The sequence below is a fragment of the Dama dama genome, chromosome X, assembly GCF_033118175.1.
Source record: "Dama dama isolate Ldn47 chromosome X, ASM3311817v1, whole genome shotgun sequence".
NCBI classification, from domain to species: domain Eukaryota; kingdom Metazoa; phylum Chordata; class Mammalia; order Artiodactyla; family Cervidae; genus Dama; species Dama dama.
The window spans coordinates 112,606,689-112,629,709 of record NC_083714.1 but is presented as its reverse complement, the minus strand read 5'-3'; the positions used below and the strand labels follow the sequence as shown (position 1 = coordinate 112,629,709).

Sequence of the window (23,021 nt, the reverse complement as noted above, 5' to 3'; positions counted from 1 at the left end):
ATGCTAGAGAAAGTGCTACACAGGGAGAAAGTGTTGGACAGTGACTGGGAGGGATCAGAAGAGGAACTTTTGGGGGTCACTGGTCATTTTCTGTTTCTGATCTAGGTGTTGGCTGCATGGGTGAGCTCAGTTTGCTCAGTGAGCTCGCACTAAACATTTGTGCACTTTTTATTTAAGATTTTTTTTTTATATGGACTATTTTTAAAGTCTTTACTGAATTTGTCCCCCCCCCCCAACTGGTTGTCAAATGATCCTTTATTTTTCTTTTTCCTTTGCAGTTCTTAACTAGCTGGGCACTCCACTGCACCACTGTTGATATCATCTATGATGTCATGAGGGTGGCGGCCATCAACATTGCAGCCCACAGAGTGGGCAGTACCCAGGATCTCTTTAATGGTTCCAGAAAGTTCTCTAGCTAGAGACTGATGCCGCATCTGCCAGGCAATGTTGACGATCTCATCAAAAGTGATCTTTCCACTGTGCTTAATGTTTTTCTGCTTCTTTCTGTCCCTTGGTGGTTCCTTGAGGGCTTTGATGATCAGGGCAGAAGCAGAAGGTACCACCTCAATCTGGGCTTGTCTGTTCTGAATGGTCAGTTTCACTGTAATCCTCAGACCCTTCCAATCACCAGTTGCCTTGGCGATGTCATCACCGACCTTTTTTGGAGACAGGCCCAAGGGGCCGATCTTGAGGGCCAGTGCAGATGTAGCACCGACTTCCCCACCGGTGCACCTCAGGTACATAACTTTGATCTCATTGGGGTCGAACTTAGGCGGCACGGTGGAGGCGGCTGGTGTCGGATGAACCCGGGTTCCGGACGACCAATAAAGTTACACCTTCGCCTCCTCCGAGCTGAAAGCCGAAAGCTGAATTTGTTATAATATTGCTTCTGTTTCATGTTTTGGTTTTTTGGCTACAAGACATGTGGGATCTCAGCTCCCTGACCAGGGATTGAACCCGCACCACCTGCATTGGAAGGCCAAGTTTTAACCACTGGACCGCCAGGGAAGTCCCCACTTTCCTGTACATATATGACACTTCAACAAAAAGGTTTTTTTTTAAGCCAGTGTGCTTCCATTTCCCTTAAAAAGGGGCTTATTGCACCCATCTGTAGTGCTGACGCTAACAAAAGGCCTGTGTGAAACCAGATGGTTTTGCTAAATCGTTGACCCTGTTCTTGAGTGGGCTTAGAATGCGAGGTGCTGGTTTCGGCACTCTGCCATTCACATATGCCCTACAGGTTTCTGGATCATTCTAGCTCTCTCTGTCTAACCATAATTGTCCATGAACAGCCAAGGTTTACCATGACCTTGTTGGCAACTTATTACCTTATTTGTTTAGAGCACATCTCTGCCACTGTCTTGAGCCCAGTTTGGCTCTTTTTTTCATTGTGACTTTCACAGGAACAAAAATGTTATGTTTAGGGGGAGAATGGCTAAGGAAACACAGGAGTGGAGAAGAGGAACAGGTCTAATAAGAGGTAATAATGTTCAGAGGGGAAAGGGTCACCCTTGGAGATCAATTAAGGAAAACAGTTGTGAGTTCAGTGTTCTGTCCAGTACAACTCAAGCTAAATCAAGAAGTTGCCCCTCACACACAGTTAAATTGAACTGATTTCGGGAAAAGATGGGTAAATAATAAAAACTGACTTTAAGGACGGTCCATACCTCCTAAACAGGTAGAACACCTCAGAATTCGAGCCAAAATTCTGTGGCCATAGACGCAAGGTAACTTTACTTTCTCACAATGTGATGAAGGACTCTTCATTCACTGCATGAATTATTACTGATTTCAATCACCTCTTTAAGGTGCCCCTCATTAGAGAAGACGCCCATACCCTTTCTCTTCAGGTGGGCATTTCTGCCTTGCTTCTGTCATAAACTATTTCTGTGTGCTCTCCCACATGTTATACTGAGTCTCTAATAATAAACTTTGTATACTTGTTTTTCCAGTTTTCACCTCCTTGAAGCATTCTTGCTTTCAAAGGAGGGGAAAGAGTCAGGGCCATTTTGCTTCTTGCCTCAAGCCCCTGGTGGTCTAGCAGCTAGGATTCCTGATTTTCATCCAGGCTACCCAGATTCAACCCCTGGGCAGGGAACTAAGCTCTCTCTTCAGGATGGCTCACTGCTGTATCTCTCATCATGACTGAGATGAGTTTGGGCTGTAAAGGTAACAATGACATATACTGACTGAGAGGCTGCTGGACAATGGGGTGGGAGCATGTCCTAGAGGATGACATTTCAGAGAAGAAGGGGAGGGCATGGAGCTTAGAAAAGTCTGAACCAGGGGGGACACTGATTAATACAAATAGGAAGGAAGATGGCCAAGGCAGTCAGGAAGAGGAGGGTGGGATTCAGTTAAGAGAGGAGACTACAGAAACCCTTGATCTCCTTGCAAAGTGGAGAGAAATGTTTCTTGAGAGATATCTGCTAGCTCCAGGGACCGGGTTGTCAAAAGAGTTGAATTCTGGCCTGGGGCCAGTGCCAAAAAGGGTGAGATATCTATGATGTCTCCCAGAGCCAGCCAGACAGCCTGAGGGAAAAAGAAGTCAGAAATGGAAATGTCTGACGTACATATTAAATTGTAGAAAACTGTCTTCAGAGATAAGGCAAAGCCCCCCAGATTCACAGACCAAGAAGATCTAGCTCGTCGATCAAACTGCCTCACCTTTTGGAAAGACAGATGTGTTGGTAACCAAAACAGAGCAGGTGGAGCCCTCAGTGAGATTGTGGTGCTGCAGGCTTTAGGCTTTAGAAGAGATAGGCCTTGAAATTCCTCACATCATGTGGTAGAAGAGATTAAAGGCCTCCATAGGGACCCATTGCATAGAACACAGATCCTTAGAACATTCCTTTCTCAGGTTCTCAGTGAGGGGAGGGAGGTACCATTTTGATAGATTGGGTTTTGAAATTATAATCCCAATACCTAAATAGGTGAACATCAGCTTCCCAGGTGGCTCATTGGGAAAGAATCCGCCTGCCAACACTGGAGCCGCAGGTTTGCTGCCTGGGTTGGGAAGACTCCCTGGAGAAGGAAATGGCAACACGCTACAGTATTCTTGTCTGGAGAATCTCCAAGGACAGAAGAGCCTGACAGGCTACAGTCCATGGGGTCACAAAAGAGTTGGACACGACTGATACAACTGACCACGCACACACACAAGGTAAACATCACAGATTCCCAGATATTTTTCCTACAGTCATTTTTTCACCTATGAGGGTTTGGTCACCTCCTAGTAAAAATAAAACCCTATAGTAATCACAGTGCTTTACAGTCAACAACATACTCCAGATAGTATTTCATTGGATCATCTCCTCAAGACCTTGTGAAGAAAGACACCCCAAAGGTCCAAGCCTATGAGAAGTAAGGAGCCCACCAAGAAGGAGGTCATTCTGGAAGCTCCCAGTTACACCAGTTAGGGTCAATGCAGTACCCTGAGACTGTGTTCAACTCCTAGCTCCAAAGATGGAAGAGACAGACTTCTCATTGGAACCCAAAAGGGAGAAGTCCCATAGAGAGGGCTGCCTTAAGAAGAGCTATGACCTCCTGACAAGGAACATAGGCAGAGTAAGGTGACTCTGTTGGAACAGAGTCAGGGAAATAGATCTCTGACTTCATTCTGCCTCCATCCTTTATGCTCTTGCTGGGGCTCACCAATGGCCAAACCCAAGAAGAAGTCAGGCAGATGAGAACAGGGTGGGAAGAGTGGGTCTAAAGGGGCAGCAAGAGCAGTCTGGCACTACTTGAGTGACCAGAATTTTCTCCATTCATTGAACCCTCTTGCCATGACTTTCTTCACTAATTGAACCCTTCTTATGTGATTTTCTTCATTCATTAAACACCTTTTATATGCCATGTCATCTTAGTACTTTATCCTCATAAGCCCCAGAGGTAAGTGGTATTATCTCTATGGTGGAGGTAAAAAATGGCGACAAAGAGAGGTTAAGTGACTTGGTCGAGGTCACTCAGTTAATAGGTAGGAGGGCCAGGATGGGACCCAAAGTTGCTGACACCAGAGCCTGCTCTCTCAGCCACCACCCTGCACTGCCTCCATAACACCCTCCAAGCCCCCGTATGATTAAAACAGTTGGAAGAGTCAGATGAGAGAGGATAGGGGATGCTCTTCCATTACAGGAGGCCTTGCCCTTGTCATCGTTTGAAACCCTGGAAACCAAAACAGATTGGCTTCAGGGCTCTAAAGAAAGCAGGCGCTGAAGAACGTGGCCAATTGCCTTGGGAGCAGCTACAGGAGAAGAAAGGAAAGCTGAGCTGAGAACAAGGGAAGAACCAGGTACCAGAGACTGACCTGCTTGGAGCAGCAGAGGAGAAGCAGGATGAGTCCCCCGGAGCAGCCCGGGACGTCACCAGGAGGACGGGGGCTGAGGTGGGGAGACCAGCCAAGGTGTGGCCTCCACAAGCTGCCCACGGAGCCACCAGGCCAACAGCTCTGACTTTGTCAAAAGCAGAACTGAACAAGCAAGAGAGAGAACTATACCTCAAAGACACACTGCAGGTTTTTCAGCAGAGTCAGGGGAATCAGGGTGTCAGCCCAACTCTGCTTGACCCTTGGGGTGCTTATTACTGGTGGTGGGGGGTGAGAGAGGCATTCAACATAACAAATGGCTTTCCCCAGCCCTCTGGGAACACACACAGAGAAAGGAAACAAACTTGCCGTTACTAAAAGGGAAAGGTGGGGGGAGGGGAGAATAAACTAGGAGTTTGGGACTAAAATATACAGGCTACTATATATATTATAGTGGTAAGGAATCCTCCTGCCAATGCAGGAGACACAAGAGATGCTGGTTCGATCCCTGGGTCAGGAAGATCCCCTGGAGAAGGGAATGGCAACCCACTCCAGTATTCTTGCCTGGAGAATCCCATAGACAGAGGAGCCTGGCAGGCTACAGTCCAAGGGACCACAGACAGTCAGATATGCTTGAGTGAATAAGCACAGCACACAGCACATGTATAAAAACGATAACCAGGCTTCCCTAGTGGCCCAGTGGTTGGGAATCCACCTGCCAAGGCAGGAGACCCTGGTTCGATCCCTGATCCAGTAGGATCCTGCGTGCCGTGGAGCAACTAAGCCCGTACACCACTACGATTGACCTTGTGGTCTAGGGCCTCAGCTACTGAAGGCTATGGGCCTAGAGCCTGAGCTCTGCAATAAGAAAAGCCACCACAATGAAAAGGCTGGGCACTGCAACTAGAGAGTAGCCACCGCTCACCACAACTAAAAAGCCCATGCTGCAACAAAGATCCAGCACAGTCAAAAATAAAAAATCAATAAATTTAAAAAAAAATAGATAACCAATAAGGACCTACTGTATAGCACAGGGAACTATATTCAATATCTTGTAATAAACTGTAATGGATAAGAATCTAAAAAAGGATACATACATATGTATAACTGAATCACTTTGCTGTACACTGGAAACTAACACAACACTGTAAATCAACTATACTTCAGTAAAAAGTGTTTTTTAAATAAAATAAAAATTAAATCCTACCTTGACCAGTTGAATGACGGAAGAGGACACCGTGCTCGCCAATTTTGCATGATTCTTCCACAACTTGAAAAGGACAGCAGCGCCAAGCTCATGTTTAGTCATGCAGGGCTGGGATATGTATTTTACCCAGATCTTCTTTTTTATCACCAATCACCCAAAGAGCAAATATAAGTCCTCTTTTACATAGAAGAATTTGAGGCTCAAGGTTTTTGTTATTTCTCAGGGTCACCAGTGCCTGAGAAAGCTGTTTTCAAGTCAAACCCCAGCACCCCAGCTCTTTGTTTCAAGGAACTTTAATATACTCTGCATTTGTGAAATTCAGAAAATGAAATTCAGCAAAAGGCAGTCCCCTTGAAGGAGAAACAAAGTGGCCACCAAAGCCACATAGGGGAGGACAGGGGCTGTGGCAATCTGAGAACACCTTGGAAATCTTGGAACAGACTGACCATGAGCCATAAAATGTAGCAATGTGCCTTTCAAAAGGTCTGCCACAACAATCCTTCTTTGTTCTTCTTGCACAGTTGGCACACCAACATTTTGAGCTGCTTATTATGCAAACTTCCAAGCAAACAGAAAAGTAAAGAGCATGACAAACCCCCAACGTGTCCCTCCTCCAGCTTCAATCACCTCTCATATCTGTTGGGGTTTCTACCACCCTTGAGAAGCTGATGAAAACCATGGGCGCCCACCCCCACCAAGACAATACTCAGACATACCATCCCTCATACCTTTTCAGAGGGGTGTGAACTCCCCAAGGTGCATTCAGGAATTTCCTGGGACACATGGATCCCAGCTTAGGAGCGCTGCCTGCAAGGATACAGGGGTACTGCAGTATGTGGAGACCCCATCAGAAAACTCTGCTGACCCTCCATATAGATTTCCAACAGCTCTGCATCTCTTTCTTTGCTTCCACCATCATCCCCTGCCTGGACGCCTCTTAAAGCCTCCTCGTGAAGCAGTGGGTAAATCACGAGTCAAATCCATTTCACCTGCCTTCACTAATCAAGGTCGTTTGAAGACTTGCATATCCTCCAAGTGGCAAGTAAGCTAAACAACAAGATGTTCACCAGAATTGTTTTCCAGGAACTTGGAATCAGTTGTCTAGGTTGAGCTGAGCTCATTAAGACTGAATAGACCAGAAATACTTAGTTTTCCTGAGTCTCTCCCATGTATAGATTATTAAATTTTTGCTTGATTTTTTCCTGTTTAAAAAAAAAAGAAAGGAAAAGGGGATGTATATATACATAGAGCTGATACACTTTGCTGTACAGTAGAAACACAATACCATAAAGCAACTATACTCCAATAAAAATTTTTTAAAAAATGGATAGGACCACTGACCCCCCTCCCCCCAAACTGGGCATGCAGACACCCGGAAGTGTTCGGCTCAGTGACCTTCTGACATCAGAGGGCCAAAATTTCCACCCCCAGGTCGTGCTAAGAGCAGAAGCCTGTAGCTTAGTAGCGCAGGCCTGCGCAGAACTAGATAACAGTACCTCTTTGCAATCACCTTCCCCTGTGCCTCAGTGATGCCCTGCAGGAGAAATGGGTTCGATTCCTGGGTCAGGAAGATCCCACATCCTTGGAACAACTAAGCCCGTGTGGCATGGGAACCACAACTACTGAAGCCCTCAAGCCCTAGAGCCTGTGCTCTACAAGAGAAGCCACTGCAATGAGAAGCCTGCGTACTGCAACGAAGCGTAGCCCTCACTCACCACAACTAGAGAAAAGCCCACCCAACAATAAAGACCCAGCACAGCCCAGAATAAAAAAAAAAAAAAGCACAGGTAAGGTTCTAGGGCTGACACATGACTGCCATCTCCATTGTTGAGAGTTTCTAGAGGTTTAGTCATCCTCTTTTTCCTGGTACTGGAGAGGGCGACACCCTTACAAATGGAGATTTCCCTTACAAATGTAAATGTCTCTTACAAAAGAGTAACTTCTGGTGGGTTTTTAGAGCTTTTCCTATGTCTAAAAATAACCAGCTCAAAAGAATTCTTACGCTAAAGAGACATATTTTGAGGTGGTGAACGCTGCTTCCCTTCATCTACCACCAATTAAAACATGCCAAGCTCTTCCCCTGCTTCAGGTCCTTTGCACTTACTGTCTCCCAAGCCTATAAATCAAATTTTCCCCCTATTTCACACACAGCTGGCTCGCTTGTTATCTCATCTTAGATATCACTCCTTCCCTTACCACCCTAGTCAGAGTAATTTGCACTACTCCCCCAACCCCCCCCCCCCAACACCAACACACACCCTGATTCTACATCACAATGTTCTATTTTCTTCACAGCACTTACTTTAGCTGCAATTATTTTTATGGATTCACTTAATCATTGGCCATCTCCCAAGTAGGTTCTAAGCTCAAAATAGCAGGCCCTAGATTTTTTAACCCTACTACCATCCTACACCCAGAGCAGTGCCTGCCATAGATTAGGCACTCAGTAACTGTTTGTACTTATTGTTAAACTTGCCTTCCATCAAGATTAGTCATGATCAGCCCCTTAGGACTTTGTGTCAAGTTTGGTTTCCTGGATAAAGGAAACTGGTGAAGAACCTGAAGATGTAGGAGGAGCAAAGGCAGATGAATTAGTCAGCTTGGGCTGCTATAATAAAATATCATAGATTGAGTAGCTTAAACAACAGACATTTATTTTCTCACAGTTCTGGAAACTGGAAGTCTGGGATCAAGGTGCCAGCATGGTCAGGTTCTGCTGAGAGCTCTCTTCCTGGCTTGTGGATGACTGCTTTCTCAGTGAGTCCTCCCGTGGTAGAGACGGAGAGCAAGATTGGCAGAGAGAGAGAAAGGTTGCACCTCTACTCTTATAAGGGCACCAGTACCATCCTGTAGGCCCCACCCTCATGATCCATCTAATCCTAATGATCTCCCAAAGGCCCCATCTCCAGATACCACCACATTGGTGGTTAAGGCTTCAACATATCAATTGGAGGGGTTACAGTTCAGTCCATGACAGTAGTAGAATTCATTAGAAAAGGAATGAAGTGTAAATTCATGGACTTGAGCATGGACCCAACCACCATCCCATTCATTCATTTAATAAACATCTGTTGACTGTTATGAACCAAATTATAGTGCCGAGCCTTGGAAATATATATGCATAGAGAAGGTGGTGCTGGTACTCAAGGAGAGATGAAACTTGTAAACAGACACTGTAATAAAGTATGGTGAGCAGTAAACTGCAGATTTGTACAAAATACCTTTGGAGTACAAAAGAAGTAATGGGTTCTGTCTGGGGAAGGTAGGAAAAGCTTCACTGAGGAGGTAACTTTGACCTGAAAACTGAGTAAACTGTGATCATTTCGAAGTGTATAGAAATACCAAATCACAATGCTATGTAATAAGAACTAACGTAGCATTGAAGGTCAGTTATCCTTCAGAAACAAACTCATAGAAAATGAGATCAGATTTGTGGTTACCAGAGTTAGGGGATGGGGGGAGGGGGGATGGATGAAGATAGTCAAGACATACACACTTCCAGTTACAAAATAAATAAGTACTAGAGATGTATATGGCAACCCACTCCAGTATTCTTACCTAGAGAATCCCATGGACAAAGGAGCCTGGTGGGCTACAGTCCATGGGGTCGCAAAGAGTTGGACACAACTGAGCGACTAACACACACACACACACACACACACAGATGTATTATACAACATGATAAATATAATTAACACTGCTATATGTTATATATGAAAGTTAAAAGGGTAAATCCTGAGAGTTCCCATCACAAGGAAAAAAAGGTATATTTTCTCTGTTTCTTTAATGTATCTCTTGGGTTGGCCAAAAAGTTCATACGAGTTTTTCTGCTCGATGGGATGGAAAAACCAAACGAACTTTTTGGCCAACCCAATATATGCAATGATGGATGTTCACTAAACTTACTGTAGTAATCATTTCATGATATTGTATGTCAATTCTATCTCAATAAAACTGGAAGAAAAAAAATTTTTAAAGAAAGATAAATATGAGCTCACCAACTGGAAATGGAGGGTAAAGCATTCCACACAACAGGAACAGAAGTCCATGGGTTGCTTCTCCCTTTCTTTTCCTTGCAATTTATTCATTGAAGAAATGGAGTCATATCTCCTATGGAAAGACCTGTTATGCTAGGTATTGCTTTTTATATACCCAGTGTGACCTTAACAGGTTCATCTTGCCCTTCTATTTTATATATAATAAATATATAAAATTGTATATAAAAATTTTATATAAAAATTTATATATTTTATATAAACTGGTAGTAGAATCTAGAGTTTTATCAGAGACAGATTTTTTGAAAAGAATATTTCATAGATAATGTTGTAAATATCTATCAGGAAGTATATAATATCACCTTTTTTGTGATACGGTGGCCATTGATCAATTCCAAGATTCATTATTTCATTAACTATTATTACGTGGAAAATAATGATGTTCTAATTCAAAAGTTCTCAAATTTTAGACTCAAAATTCTTAATAGTTATTAAGGATCCCAAAGAGCTTTTGTTTATGTAGGTTATAGCTTCTGATATTTACCATGTGCAATATTAAAACTGAGAAATTTTAGAATGTTTGTATTAGTGCATTTAAAAATAATGTAATAACATAAATAGCATATTTTATGGAAAATAACCATATTTTTTTTTCTTTTTCCAAAAGAAAGATAATTAGTGAAAAAAGTGGCACTGTACATTTGTATAAATTGCTTTAATGTCTGGCTTACTAGAAGAGAGTTAGATTCTCATATTTCCTATATTCAGTCTGCTGTAATATGTTGCTTTGGTTGAAGTATATTTGGTGGAAGAATACCCAGCCTCATACCAATCTGTAGTTTAGAAAAGGCCGGAGCATTTCAATAGCCTTTACAGATAATCATGGATGTACTTTTTAGAAAGAAATGGTAATTTCTTCAAGGGTAGTTGCGATGTGGAATCTGAAACCACATCAATGTACTTTTCATAACCTGTTTCATTAAAATCTATCTTGTACTTTGAGTGGATCTTTTACCCATCCATGATTTTGTAACATCATGCATTAGTCATTTCAAAAATGTTGGTTCACTGAGTTATGCAAATATTACAAATGTTGACACATCTCATTGCACAATATCCCCCAAATCACATTTGTTAATATCACCAAGAGTCTCATCTGAAAAGTCTTTAAATATTGACAAGATATTAAACTCACAGGGTGGATACAAGTTTCCAAAATTCCAATTTTCACTTGAAAGCTTGAATTTTATCATTGGCAATAAATACTGTCAAGTTGTTTTTCTTGAACTGACAAGGTCCACATCTTAATTTTCAAGACAATGTCTGCCAGATATCTCTGTCGGAATACCCATAGTTTGCCTGTCAGTAAAAATAGCTTTGACAAAAAAAAAAAAAAAAGTGGCTAGTTCAGCTCTCCACTCAAATAATTGCACAATCGCTTTTCCTGGAGACAGCCATCATATTTCAGAGCGTAGCAGAAATGCCTGGTGCAGACTTCCCATTTCATCACACAGAATATTATAAAGACACGTATTCAAGGGTTGATTTAATAAAATTAATAATTTTTACTACTTCAGCAAAGACATCCTTAAGTGAAACTTGTGATTTTTTTTTTTTTTAACATGGCAGTAAAAAATAAGTGACCACTAAGACAATGAGTACAACTGCCTTAACTTATGCTAAAGCACTAGCGGTTTTAGCTTTTCCACCATCAATGCAGTGTCAACCTAGTGAAAAAGGTAAATAAAATCTTATGAAAATAGTTTTGACTTCATGGATCCCTGAAATGATCCAAGGGTCCATACTTTGAGAATCACTGTTCTAATCCTATCATTCCTTCTTCATTTTTGTTTATATATTTATATATATATAAATATATATATATATATATTTAAGTTGCTGATCTCTTAAATTCAAACATATTTTAACAACCCCACATTATTCCTTGCCCTCCCTCAACATTTATTGGTTTTGACATCACATTTTGCATCGTTTTTTTAATACACCCCTTAACTACTTATTATGGATATAGATTTTACTTTTGTCTTTTAATCTTCCTACTGGTTTTCTGTGGTTAATTTACTACCTGTGCTGTATATTTGCCTTTACCAAGGAGATTTTTTTCCTTTCATAATTTCATGTCTCTAGTTGCAGCCTTTCCTTTTTAGCTTTGAGAAGTCCCCTTAACATTTCTTATAGAGCTGGTTTGGTGGTGCTGAACTCTTTTAACTTTTGTTTGTCTGTAAAACTTTTGATCTCTTCATCAAACCTGTATAAAAGCCTCGCTGGTTAGAGAATTCTTAGTTGTAGGTTTTCTCCTTTCATTATTTTAAATACATTGTGCTACCCTCTTGGCTTGAAGAGTTTCTGCTGAAAAGTCAGCTGATAGCCTTATGGGGGTTCCCTTCTACATAACATGTTGCTTGGTCCTTGCTGCTTTTACTTTATTTATTTTGGGCAGCACTGCAAAGCATGTGGGATCTTAGTTCCCTGAACAGGGATCAAACCCACATCCCCTGCATTGGAAGCAGGGAGTCTTAACCATTGGACCACCAAAGAAATCTCACCCCCACCACCCCGCCCCGACCCCCTGCTTCTTTTGGTGTTCTCTTTTTATCCTTAATTTTTGCCGTTTTAATGACAATCTGTCTTGGTGTGGTTCTCTTTGGAGTGATCCTATTTGGGATTCTGTGCTTCTTGGACCTGGATGCCTGTTTCTTATCCATGTTAGGGAGGTTTTCAGCTATTATATCTTCAAATATGTTCTCTGCCCCTTTCTTCCTTCTGAGACCCTACTAACATTGCATTAATGGTAATGTTACTACATTTGACGTTGTCTTAAAAGCCTCTTAAACTGTCCTCATTTCTTTTTATTCTTTGTTCTTTTTTAATGTTCCACATCAGTGATTTCTGCATAGAAAATTCTAAAGACACCACCAAAAAATTTCTAGAGTTTGTCAATGAATTTGGTAAAGTTGCAGGATGCAAAATTAATATATAGAAATCTAAATCATTTCTATACACTAACAATGAACTATCAGAAAGAGAAATTAGGAAAATAATCCCATGTACATTGCATCAAAAATACCTAAGAATAAAAAAAAAAAAAAAAACCTAAGAATAAATCTAAATTGGTAAAAGATTTGTAATCAGAAAACCGTAAGACACTGATGAAAGAAAATGAAGAAGACACAAACAGTTGGAAAGATATACTGTGTTCATGGATTAGAAGAACTAATATTGTTTAAATAACCCAACTACCCAAAGCTAGAGATTCATTGAAATCCTTATAAAATTACCAATGGCAGTTTTCACAGAACAAGAACGAATAATTCTAAAGAAATGGAAACACGAAAGACCCCAAATAGTCAAAACAATCTTGAGAAAGAAGAACAAAGCTGGATGTATCACATTCCTTGACTTCTACAAAGCTACAGTAATCAAGACAGTAAGGTACTGACACAAAAGTGCAACAGAATAGAGAGCCCAGAAATAAACCCACACACTCATGGCCAATCGACAACAAAGGAGGCAATAATAAACAATGGAGAAAAGAGAGTCTCTTCAATAAGTGGTGCTTGGAAAACTGGTCAACTACATGTAAAAGAATAAAATTAGAACATTTTCTCATACCATATGCAAAAATAAACTAAAAATGGATTAAAGATCTAAATGTAAGACTGGAAATAAAACTCCTAGAAGAAAACATAGGCAGAACACTCTTGGACACAAATAATCACATTACTTTTTGGATCTGTCTCCTAAGGCAAAGGTAACAAAAGCAACAATAAACAAATGGAATCTAATTAAATGTAAAAGCTTTTGCACAGCAAAAGAAACTGTCAATAAAATGAAAAGACAACCTACTGAGTGGGAGAAATATGTGCAAATGATAAGACTGATAAAGGGTTAGTATCCAAAATACACAAACAATTCATACAACTCAACATCAAAAGAACAAACAGCCCAATGAGTAAATGAGCAGAAGAACTGAATAGACATTTTTCCAAAGAACATACAGACAGCTAACAGATACATAAAAAGATGCTCAACATCACTAATGACCAGGGAGATGCAAGTCAAAACCAGAACAAGATATCACCTCACACGTGTGTGAATGGCTGTTATTAAAAATGCAACAAATAAGTGTTGGTGAAGATGTGGAAAAAAGGGAACCCCTCAGTACTGTTGCTGGAAATGTAAATTGGTACAGCCACTATAGTAAACAATATGGAGATTTTTCAAAATATTAAAAATAGAACTACCATATGATTCAGCAATTCCACTCCTGGGTATTTATCCAAAGAAAACAAAAACACTAACTAGAAATGCCGCATCTCTATATTCATTGCAGTTTACAACAGCCAAGATACAAAGCAACAGATGAATGGATAAAGAAGATGTGGTATAAAAAATAAAGGAAAAAAAGAAAGAAGATATGGTTTATATACACAATTGAATATTACTCCATCATAAAAAAGAACAAAATCTTGCTATTTGTGACAATATGGATAGACCTAGAGAGTATTATGCTAAGTGAAATAAATCAGACAGAGAAAGACAAACACTTGATGATTTCACTTGTAGGGGGAATCTAAAAAACAAAACAAATTAACAAATATAGAAAAACAGAAGCAGAGTTATAGATACAGAGAACAGGTGATTGCCAGAGGTGGTGAGGAGAAAAAAGAAATAGGTGAGGGACACTAAAAGGTACAAATTCCTAGTTGCAAAATAAATGAATCACAGGTATGAAATATACAGTATGGGGAATATACTCAGTAACTATGTAATATCTTTTTAAAAATAATTTTATTTTTAAATTTGATTTTATTAAATATACTTTTTCTCTTCTATGCTGAAAATCTTGGTTCCTAATGATATTACAACAATTAATTATAAGTCTTATACTACTAAATATATATAACATATACTTAATATATATTTAAATTTAATAAATAGTTATAAGTAAATACAATAAAAATTTTAAATTAAATATTTAATAACTATAATATACAAATATATAGTATTATCAGAAAAAACATATGTTATTTTAAATATATATTTTTACTATAAAAATATATGTAACTTTCAGTTTAAGATTTTTTTAATGTATTTCCTTTTTATTAGGGTATAGCCCATTAGAAACTTAGAGTCAAATTTACTATCTTTTGAAGTTCACTTGAAAGCATTTGTCTCCACCTGATTAAGGCATTAACTTAGTACATAGATCCATTTATTTCATGTTGCTTTGGATTTTTAGATATCACATTTTAAAATTTTTTAATTTAATTTTGCTTTATAATTATGTAAAGTATTGATATGGTTCTAAAGTTACATCTCTAGTATCTTCAGAAAAAAATCTAGGTTCTATCTCTCCACTATTTCCTTCTTCCTTCCATAGGTAACAGTTTATTTATTTTATGATCTATCCTTCACATTGTCTCTTAAAAATATAGGTCCTGTTCGGGAAGGGGGTTGGGGTGGAGGGAAAGAAAAACATAGGTACATTCATATTTGCATTCTTCCCCCTTTCTAAGATAAACTATGATAAACTATGTTCTTTTATTTTTCCACTTTACTTTCTTTTTATTTAACATTAAATACTGGAGAATACGTTATAGCAATGCATAAAGATATTCTTTGTTTTCTCCCATATTTAAATAGTATTCATAGTTGGGGACTTCCCTGGCGGTTTGGTGGTTAAGACTCCGAGCTTCCACTGCAGCGGGCATGGTTTCATCCCATCCTTGGTCATGGAACTAAGATCCTGCATGCCAGGCAGTGCAGCCAAAAAAAATTAGTATTCATTGTGTAGATGTATCAGAATTTATTCATCGAGGCTCCCAATAGTCATTTGCATTGTTTCCAGTTTCTTGCTATTATAATTAATGTTGCAATAAATATCTGTGCTTTCATTTTTTTTATAGTATACTCTTGGGATAGATTCATCTAAGAGAGAATATCAAAAGAAAATGTCAAACTTTTGGATTTTTGCTAACCTGGTAGGAGAGAAAAGATACCTCAATGTAGTTTTAATTTGCGTTTCTATAATGAGCAAGACCAAGCTCTTTCCATATGGTAAAGAGACATTTGCACTTGTTTTTCTTAAATTGATCATTTTTATCTTTAGCCCGCTTTCTAGAATTGTCTTTTTCTTCCCTATTTTTAAACGTTTATCATACATTAGGAATATTCCCCCTTTATCTGTGCTCCAATTTGCAAATATTTTTTCCCACTTTGTCATTTATGTTTTTATTCTATCTAAGCTGTTTGGGGGTTGGTTGTTGGTTTTGCATGCAACAGTTATATTTTTATTGAAGTGTAGTTAACTTACAATGTGTTAGTTTTAAGTGTACAACAAAGTGATTCAGTTATACATATATATGCATATATATGCATTCTTTTTCATATTCTTTTCCATCATAGGTTATTACAAGATATGGAGTAGAGTTCCCTGTGCTAAACAGTAGATCCCTATTGCTTACCTACTCTATATATAGTAGTCTCTATCTGCTTGCGTGCTCAGTCGCGTCTGACTCTTTGCGACCTCATGGGCTGTCACCCGCCAGGCTCCTCTGTCCATGGGATTATCCCAGCAGGAGTACTGGAGTGGGTTGCCATTTCCTTCTCCAGGGAATCTTCCCGACCCAGGGATCAAACCCATGTCTCCTGCGGCTCCTGCATTGGGAGGTGGGTTCTTCGGCTACCAGGGAAGCCCATATATAGTAATGTGTATATGTTAATCCCAAACGCCTAATGTAGCTCCCCCTGTCCCCTCCCACCCTGTCCCCTTTGGTGACTATAAGTTTGTTTTCTATGTCAACAACAGTTATGTTAATGTCGCCACATTTATCTGTTTTTTTCCTTATGGCAATTGTATTTTGAGTCATAGTTGTCAAAGATTTTTATAAAGCAGCAGTGCTACTTTTAAGTGTGATCCTCAGATCAGCAGCAAAGTCAGCATTTCTAACAGATCTATTGAATCAAACTCTGCATTTTAACAAGATCTCCCTAGGTAGTTAATTTGCACATTCAAATTTGAGAAGCCCGGTTCTAGAGAATTTCACTCACTTCATCTTCTAGAACTAGCGAGGTGGATGACTGGTTCTTAATTGGGAATCGTTGGTGAGCTCTTATCCACAGCTGCTGAGGAAAAACAATGAAGAGACCAACACCAGCAAAGGGTGTAAATGGAAGGCTATCTAGATAACCAATATTATAAATTCAGATATGAGACTCATCTATTAAAATGGTCTTTAAAAACATACCTTTTGTAGTGCTATGATTATTTGATTGACTTATCAATCTATCATTTTCTGAGATATCTGTGGACAATATATCAGTGAAAAGAGGGCTTTGGTTATTTTCCAAATGAATAGAACTGCCTCCTGCTGTTAAGCTTTTCACAATTCTCATGACCATGGACTTCGCAGAGGATAAAAAAAACCTCTTCAAGGCTTGCTGCACTGCACAAGCAAATTCTGTCCCTCTCCCACAAGCTGCAAAGATGGTCACGTGACCTACGCTAACTATATGGGTGGATAAAAGATTCCATAGAAAGATTCTTGTCGTGCCTTTGTAACTAGCACCATGAGCTGTTTGTCAGTCATTTTCATTTCTGCCAGAATATGTTATCCCATCTCCTTTGCCAATGGGTTATGTAGAATTTACTCAATAAGAATAAACACACTGGAGAATTAGATCTTGACTCAGCCGTTTATAACAGCTTTTTGCATTTTTCATTGTCTTGGAATGCAAAAAGGTTTTACAGGAATGATTAAAGCAGGAATCAGCCATGATAATATGGTGCTGTCATTCATTTTTAATACACGGGCTTGTACTCAAGAGCCACCCAGAGTTCCAAACACTCCTAGAGAGAAAACTAACCACTTTAAAGTCCAGAACTAGGCCTGCGGACATGAGGAACATGTATCAGTTTGACAAGTGACTTCTTGCTCTAGTTCTCTTTTGACTTTTGTAGTATATCTGAGGCAAAGTTCTTAAAATTTAGTATATCACTTTAAACCTAGATTTTAGGTTCAGAGAACATTTTAAAAACTGTGTGGAAAAACACTTCATAAACTATAAAGCATCATCTTTATTTTGGTTATTGTAGTGGGATTATGTTTCACATTTCAGCTTTATAAAAGACAGGAAGCCTAATATTTCGAATAATGAACATTTCTTGCTTAATGAGTCTCCCTAAATAAAGTGGCAGCTTTCCACAGTTTCATGGAAGGAATAATCAGCTTGACTCTGCCATACCTGGTGACCTACACTTGTAGGAACTATTTCCATGAAATATTTTTGTGTAGTCATAGCATCAACTTTTTCCACAGTGCAAACAGTTGCTGGTTATTCTCTTAAAACGCTAATGGACAAATAAACTGGTATAACCCTAGAGGTTAATTTTGTAAAATTTATCAAAATTACAAATACATACATCTTTTGATCCATCAATTCTAGTTCTAGAGATTCATCCTACAGAAATATTTACACATGCAAAACAATGTATGTACAAGATTATTTCGAAGAGCAAGGATTAAAAACAACCTAAATACCCATCAGTGGGAGGCTAAGTTACATAAATCATGGTACATCCATGGAATACCATGCATCTGTGAAAAAAAAATGAAGAAGCCTTCTTTGTAGTGATTTGGAAATATATTCAAGATATATTGTTAATGGAAAAAAGTAAGGAACAAAAGAATATAGTATGCTACCACTTAGGGAAAAGGGGAACATTATATATACAAATTCAAACACCAAAGAGAAAATATGTAAACATAAAGAAATATATATCTATATTACATATATATAGATATATATACACACAAAAAGCAAATAATATTGTTGTTGAGAAGAAAGCTAGATGTCTGGGGAGTGCAGAGATGTGAAGGAGACTTTGCATTACAGACTCTTTTACACTTTGAATGCAGAACTATGTGAATCCATTACTTATTCAAAATGTTTAAATGTTTGAAAAGACAATATGTACATCTGTACTTGTCTATTTCCTTTTAAAGCACAGTTGCCAATAGATAGTGGAGTCTGACCATTTGGCCATGTTGCCACCCTTTTGCTTCTTGTTGGCTGGAAAATTTCTTCACCAGAGTCACTTCTCTAGGTTATGTGTGACCCAGCTGATAGCCCACCTCTTCCCACAGCTCCATCCACTTTGACCCATACACAGGCTCGGCCTGACTCCAGCCCTAGGACCAAACACCCGCCTTGGATAAAGAGGTGATAGAAGGATGCCCCTGGTGGTCTAGTGGTTAAGACTCGGGGCTCCACTGCAAGGTACCAGAGGTTGGATCCCTGGTCAGGGAAGTTCCACATACCTACACAGCGTGGCAAAAAAAAAAAAAAAAAAGTGACAGAAGACCCCAAGCACCAAGTTGACCCAACTGTTATTTGACTCTTACATGAGGACCAGTAAGGCAATGCACACGCTGTTCCCGACATGTGGTCACTTTCCTTGTCCCGGAGATCCAACCCTCACTGTTGATAATATGCCCTCCATAGGACTGCATCCTGCCAAGCTTTTGTCAGTACCAGTTCCAGGAACTGAAGCCTTTGCATCTGCTAGCAGATGTCCCTTAAATAGACTCCCTGTTGGCCTGCCTGCCTCAGTCTCAGAACACTGCCTTCCTCTAGAGCCTTGGTCACCAAGTTCTGCCCTCTGGTTGAGAAACCTCATTCCTCTGTTCCCATGTTTGGTCCTCCCATGCTTACCATTTTATTTGTTTTTCCCTGTCAGACTCTCATAATGGTAATAATACTAAAGAGACTGACAGGGGGAAACAAATAAAACTTACCATTATGACTTCCGTGCTGCGTTAGACCTGCTGGAACGAATTTTGTCTTTGCGCCTGGAACTAGGACACAAGGGCCAAGGTTCAGCCTGTCCCCTCCCAGTCTGTCTCATCTCATTGCTCAACACCAGACAGGCTGGACACTGAAGCAACTACACTGTTAAAAAAATGACCCTTACTGGAGGGTCTTCTGTGCTTCCTCTGAAATTTAGTCTGATTGAAGTTTTGTTTAAATATCTCTAATCCCTCAGTTTTTCATTGGCAATAGACACATTTAATGGAGGCTTAAGATTTCAACTTTTAAGGACAATGCCAAGAAACAGATTAACCATAATCACTCACCATCACAAGAGATTAGGAGAAACCACGGAAGGTATTACAGGGCTTAGAACACTGCTTCTCAAACTTTAGTGTTTATCAGAAGAGGGAGCTCATTAAAGCGGAGTGCTGGGCCCCACCTCCTGATGTTCTGATTTGGTATGCCTAGGCTGGGGCCAAGAATTTGCACTTTTTCAAAGTTCCCAAGTGGTGGTTAATGCTGCTGGTGCAGGTATAGAGGTTAAGATGAGAAAACTGAAATATAGAGGGATTATGTGACTTGCTCAAGGTGCCATAGCTAATACGTAGTGGAATCAGAATTTTGAACCCAGGTATTTTTACTCCAGAATCATCACTACATCATTGCAGTCTTTTTGGAGAAAACATACAAAAAATACAACACAAACAAACTTCAAATCTAAAGCAAAACATCATAATTTCAGAAGGATCATTGTGATTTAATGCTATTAAATATACTGATTTTTTTGGCAACATCTATTTTTTCAGCAGCCTGATATTCTCTAATGCTATTAACCATTAAAGATGTTTCCTCAAGAGTTTTAATTATTTTCAACTTAGAAGAAAAATATTTATTGAGCATCTGGTATAGTATCCAGGGATAGTAATCATCAACAATGCAATTCAGAGAAGCTTCTATTCCACTCAGCAAAATAGCAAGTAATTTAAATTGTTTCTAGTTGAATTTTTAACAGTTTAATGCAAAGCTGTAATTTCATTAGCAATGATTCTGTTGAACCGGGATTTTTCCTACATTTCTCACAATGGAATCTATATGCATTTGTAAAATTTGAAGTTAGACATGCAAACAAGTCAGCAACTGTCCTTACACTTAAAATCATGAGTCTAGCCAGGTACTTTATCAATTACAAGACTAGAAATAGTCAACTACAATTCCTTCCCCTAAAAAAGTGCCAGAGGTATGATACTATCATAAAGCAGAGCAAAAATCTTTAACGTATCACTAAATTTTCCTGACATGTGACCAAAAGAGTCATCCACACAGATAATGTGAAAAAAATCTAATTATCACTTGTTTTAAGATAATCTCTTATCTATTGACATACAGTATATCTTATAATGTGTAATTTCAACCGACTTCCTCATCCTTGACACTAAGAAATGGTTCTGCCTCTGCCACAGCATTTTATCTTTACTTTACAATAAAAGCATCACAATCATTTAGAATGAAAAGCTAGTAAGCTTAGAAGGCAAAGAGAAATGCTCTTGACACACCAGTGAACTATAGATAGGCAGGCTCTCTAGGTGCCTGCAAACTTTGTTCCATTCCAACAAGTAACAAATTTAACAAGTGTCCTCATTGGTGAAATAGAGATTCTGAATTATTCAAGGTAGTTTTCCCGATAAAGTCATCTATTGTGATACCAATTATATGTGTGTGTTCATATTTTCATCATACTATGTAACTGGGTCTAGTAATACTTAGAATATTAGACTTCAATGAAACTGTAAAATAAACAGAATGCTTTATTACTGGATAAACCATTGGAATAGAGCTTAATAGTTTAGAACATATATGCAATTTCATTCTCACTGTTGTTCAGGACACCAAGCTGCAAAATAAAATTTGTAGGTATGTACCATGATACAGTAGACAGAATTCTAAGAGTTGCAGAAATCTGAATTGATATCCCAAGCACATAGAATGAAATGCTATTCAGTATATGGCCGGGCAAAGAACAACTTCTGATGAAAGAACTTCCAAAAGTTGTATTCAATCAATTTCCAGAGTTTACACAGGATCAGGGATCTTCAAGTTCTTACCAGTCTGAGTAGAGAAACTTTGATTCCAGAAATATCATATTTTAGGAGTATAGCTAATCTAGCCCTAAAGAAAAGGCTATTCTAGACCAACCCTAAAAATTCTTAAAAGAAAGTCTGGAAGGGATCAAGCTGACCTACAAATAAAATAACTATCTGACAAAACAAGTCCAATAGTATTTAAAGTAATATGGCAAATTCTAAGACTCAACGATGTAAAATTCATAATGCCTGAAATCCAATCAGAAATTACTTAGCATGCAAAGAAATAGAAAACACGACCCATAAGGAGAAAAATTAGTCAATAGAAACAGAAAGAGGAATTACAGAATGATAGGGCTAATGGACAAAAATGATAAAACAGCTATTGTAAGTATTCCCCATATAGTAAAATAAAAATAGGAAGTATAGTAAAAGAAAATATAAACAGAATGAAAATAGAAATGGAAGATAAATGGAAATTCTAGATATGAAAAACACAATACTTAAATTTACAATTCCACTAGATGAGATTAACAGCAGATTACACAACACAGAAGACCAAAGGACTTAAAGATGTAGCAATAGAAACTATCAAAATGAAGATAAAGAGAAAACAGCTAAGAAACAACCCACAGAGCCTCAATGATCTATAGGAAAATATCAAGCAGTTTAACACATACACAATTGAAATCCCAGGAGAAGAGAAAGAAAAAGAACATGAAAATACTTGAAGAAGTAAGGGCCAACCTTTTTCCAAAATTGATTTTTAAAATCTGTTAATGCTCACTTCAGCAGCACATATACTAAAATTGGAACGATACAGAGAAGATTAGCATGGCCCCTGCGCAAGGATGACATGCGAAAAAAAAAAAATTAAATAAAATCTGTTAAATTTTAGTAGGTGAATGAATAAATAAATTGTGGTACATCCAGACAAAGGACTACAGTATTATTCAATGCTAAGAAGAAATGAGTTATCGACCCATGAGAAGATATGGAGGAATCTTAAGTGTGCATTACTATGTTAAATCTGAGAATGCTACATATTGCCTGATTCTAACTATATGGCAGGGCTTCCCTGGTGGCTCAGTTGTAAAGAATCTGCATGCCAAGCAGGAGACACTGGCTCGATCCCTGGGTCAGGAAGATCCCCTGAAGAAGGAAATGGCAACCCACTCCAGTATTCTTGCCTGTGAAATCTCAGAGGAGACTGGCGGGCTACAGTCCATGGGGTTGCAAAAGAGACAGACATGACTTAGTGACTAAACAACAGCAACAACTATATGACATTCTGGAAAAGGTAACACCATGGAGATAGTGAAAAGATCAACGGTTGTCAGGCAGTGGCTGGGGTTGGAGTGGAGATGGGGATGAATGGTACAGAGCGCAGAAGATTTTTAGGACAGTGAAAATGTTTTGTGTTTATTATAATGGTGGATATATGTCATTATACGTTTATCCAAAGCCACTGAATATACACCACCAGGAGTGAACTCTAATGTAAACTATAGACTTTGGATGATTATAATGAATCAGTGTATGCTCATCTTCGTTAAAAAAAAAAAAAAAGTGTACCATTCCCATGAATGATGTTGATA

At 38.9% G+C, this 23,021-nt stretch overlaps 1 long non-coding RNA gene, 1 other non-coding gene and 1 pseudogene across 2 annotated transcripts; 1 reads left to right on the top strand and 2 right to left on the bottom strand.

Moving 5' to 3' along the window:
* Positions 1-241: 241 nt before the first annotated feature.
* Positions 242-5,602, bottom strand: LOC133052811 (large ribosomal subunit protein uL11-like; annotated as a pseudogene).
* Positions 5,603-16,615: 11,013 nt separating this feature from the next.
* On the bottom strand, positions 16,616-19,349 carry LOC133051754 (uncharacterized). Its single transcript, XR_009691917.1, has 3 exons — positions 19,327-19,349; positions 16,777-16,833; positions 16,616-16,654 (listed from the first exon to the last, which is right to left on the bottom strand). It is a non-coding gene; the product is annotated as an uncharacterized LOC133051754 (long non-coding RNA).
* A 2,853-nt stretch (positions 19,350-22,202) lies between these two features.
* Positions 22,203-22,309, top strand: LOC133053243 (U6 spliceosomal RNA). Its single transcript, XR_009692176.1, has one exon. It is a non-coding gene; the product is annotated as a U6 spliceosomal RNA (small nuclear RNA).
* Positions 22,310-23,021: the final 712 nt, after the last annotated feature.